We start from the raw sequence: 2,846 nt of genomic DNA, 5'->3' as shown, positions 1-2,846 counted from the left end.
GTGAATTGGCAGAAATAATCACTAATGGCTCTGTAATAACATCAGCTATTTCTTAAATGCTTTCAATGTATGCCATCAAGTTATTTTTAAAAGCAAACTTTACCTCTTTAAGAGCTCCCCAGTGTTTTGGGGGCCGCGGGCCGAGCGTGCTGACGTGGTGCGCACGTCCCGGGCGGTGACGTCGGCGCCGGGCACCACGTGTGCGGCCGACGCACGCATTATCTGGCCGGCGGGCGGGACGACCGTTGGAGCGAGCGCTGCGGGCCCGGGCGGCCCCACAGGCGGAGCGAGCGCGCGCGGCCCGGCGCCCCCAGCCCCTCGGCCCCGCAGGCGACCCCGACCCCGGCCACGCGTCCCCTTGAACCCGCGCGCTGTCCTAGGGCCCGGCCAGCCCGCGGCCCGGTTGGCCAGCACGTTGACGGAAGTTGCCTTTTGACGTAGCTCCCGCCATGGCCGGCTGGTTGGACCACTGTCGCATGCCCAGAAGCCAGTTCAGAATGGCTGAAGAAGCATGCCGGAGTCAGAGACGAGCGCTTGACCGGGACCCAGCAGAGGACGATGTGGAGAGCAAGAAAATAAAACTGGGGAGAGGAGTGTTGGCTTCAGAGTTAAACGCTGACGGAGACGTGAGAGTGACGCCCGAGCCGGGAGCAGGCCCAGCCCAAGGGTTGCTGAGAGGCGCAGGGGCGATGGCCATGGGCAGAGGCGAAGGGCAGGTGGGCGATGGGCCCGTGGACGTGCGAACCACACCCAGTGACGTGAAGTCCGAGAGGAGAGCCCCTTCGCCCGACGTGATCATACTGTCTGACAGCGAGCAGCCTGCGAGCCCGAGGGCGAATGGGCTGACCGAGGACGCCTGGAAGGAGACCGGCACTGAGGCCCTCATGAAAAGCAGTCCTGAAGAACGAGAAAGGATGATTAAGCAACTAAAAGCCGAGTTACGATTAGAAGAGGCAAAACTCGTTTTATTGAAAAAGTTGCGGCAGAGTCAAATACAAAAGGAAACTACCACCCAGAAGGCCGCAGGCTCCACTGGGAGCTCTGTGACCACCCCTCCCCCGCTTGTACGGGGCACCCAGAACATTCCTTCCGGCAAGCCATCACTTCAGACCTCTTCAACTCGGATGCCTGGCAGTGGCATCCCACCACCCCTGGTCCGTGGCGGGCAGCAGACGTCCTCGAAGTTAGGGCCACAGGCGAGCTCACAGGTCGTCATGCCCCCACTCGTCAGGGGGGCCCAGCAGATCCACAACATCAGATCGCATTCCAGCACGGGACCACCACCGCTCCTCCTGGCTCCCCGGGCATCTGTGCCCAGTGTGCAAATTCAGGGACAGAGGATCATCCAGCAGGGCCTCATCTGCTTCGCCAACGTCCCAAACACTAGTCTGCTCGTCAGCATCCCACAGCCCTCCCCAGCGTCGCTGAAAGGAGCGACAGCCACTTCTGCTCAGGCCAACTCCACCCCCACCAGCGTGGCCTCCGTGGTCACCTCTGCTGATTCTCCAGCCAGTCGGCAGGCAGCCGCCAAGCTTGCACTGCGCAAACACCTGGAGAAGACGCTGCCTGAAATCCCCCCACCCAAGCCCCCCGCCCCTGAGATGAACTTCCTACCCAGCGCTGCCAACAACGAATTCATCTACCTGGTCGGCCTGGAGGAGGTGGTGCAGAGCCGGCTGGAGACGCCAGCGGGCAGGATGTCAGCCGCCGTTGTGCTGTCCCGGGAGCCCTACGTGTGTGCACAGTGCAAGACGGACTTCACGTGCCGCTGGCGGGAGGATGAGGGCGGCGCCATCATGTGCGAGAACTGCATGGCGTCCAAGCAGAAGGCGGCACTCAAGGTGGAGCATACGAGCCGCCTGAAGGCCGCCTTCGTGAAGGCGCTACAGCAGGAGCAGGAGATCGAGCAGCGCCTCCTACAGCAGGGCGCCACCCTCGCGCAGGCCAAGGCCGAGCCGGCTGCAGCCCCACACCCTGCTCTCGAGCGGGTCATAAAACCCCTGCATAAGTTGGCGTTCCGCTCAGGAGAGGCCCGCGACTGGAGTAACGGGGCCGTGCTACAGGCCTCCAGCCAGCTGTCCCGGGGCTCGGCCACAACGCCCCGAGGCATCCTGCACATGTTCGGCCAGTCACCCAAACTGCAGAATGCAGCCTCGGCCACAGCCCTCGTTAGCAGGACCGGCAGACATTCCGAGAGAGCCGTGAGCGCTGGCAAGGGCAACGCCACCTCCAACTGGAAGAAGGCGCCCCTGAGTACAGGCGGGGCCCTTGCATTTGTCAGCCCGAGCTTGGCGGTGCACAAGACCTCCTCAGCTGTGGACCGCCAGCGGGAGTACCTCCAGGACGTGACCCCACCACGCTCCGTCCCCCAGTCGGCCACGTGGAAATAGTGCGAGCCGGGCCCAGTGGAGAACAGGCTCCTCCCTCCCACCCGGCCCCACCACCCTCCACTCGGGAAGACATCCTGCTCCCGGAGAGGGTGAGTAAGCGCCGGCCGCGCTGCGGAAGGGAGAGTTGCGATCTTGGCTGCAAAGTCTCATCGCCTTTGGGGGACCACTTCACAGGTGCACCAGGATTATTACTGGGGACCTTTCCCATGGGCTGTCTTCCTTTCTTTGCCTTTAGTTTGCCCAACACCAGCAGAAAAGCGGACCTTGGGGGCTGGTTCTGCTCCTTGCCCTCTCCTTCGGCCCCCTGAAGGGCACATGGACGGCTCACCCTAGACACTGTGACACGCTCGGGCAGTGGCGCCCGGGGCTTCTGAGGTTGAGCGGAGCATTCTGTTTTGTTTTTGCTTTTCCCTCTGTCTTAGCTTCCTAATCTTTGACTGCCTTCCTTCATGGCAA

General features: G+C 62.5%; 1 pseudogene; it reads left to right on the top strand.

The window, feature by feature from the left end:
* Nucleotides 1–476: 476 nt before the first annotated feature.
* LOC131762281 (transcriptional repressor p66-alpha pseudogene) lies at nucleotides 477–2,390 on the top strand (annotated as a pseudogene).
* Nucleotides 2,391–2,846: the final 456 nt, after the last annotated feature.

This window comes from Kogia breviceps, chromosome 9 (genome assembly GCF_026419965.1).
Source record: "Kogia breviceps isolate mKogBre1 chromosome 9, mKogBre1 haplotype 1, whole genome shotgun sequence".
Lineage (NCBI taxonomy): Eukaryota > Metazoa > Chordata > Mammalia > Artiodactyla > Physeteridae > Kogia > Kogia breviceps.
Note: the sequence above shows the minus strand (reverse complement) of the source record. Positions and strands in the feature narration are given on the sequence as shown.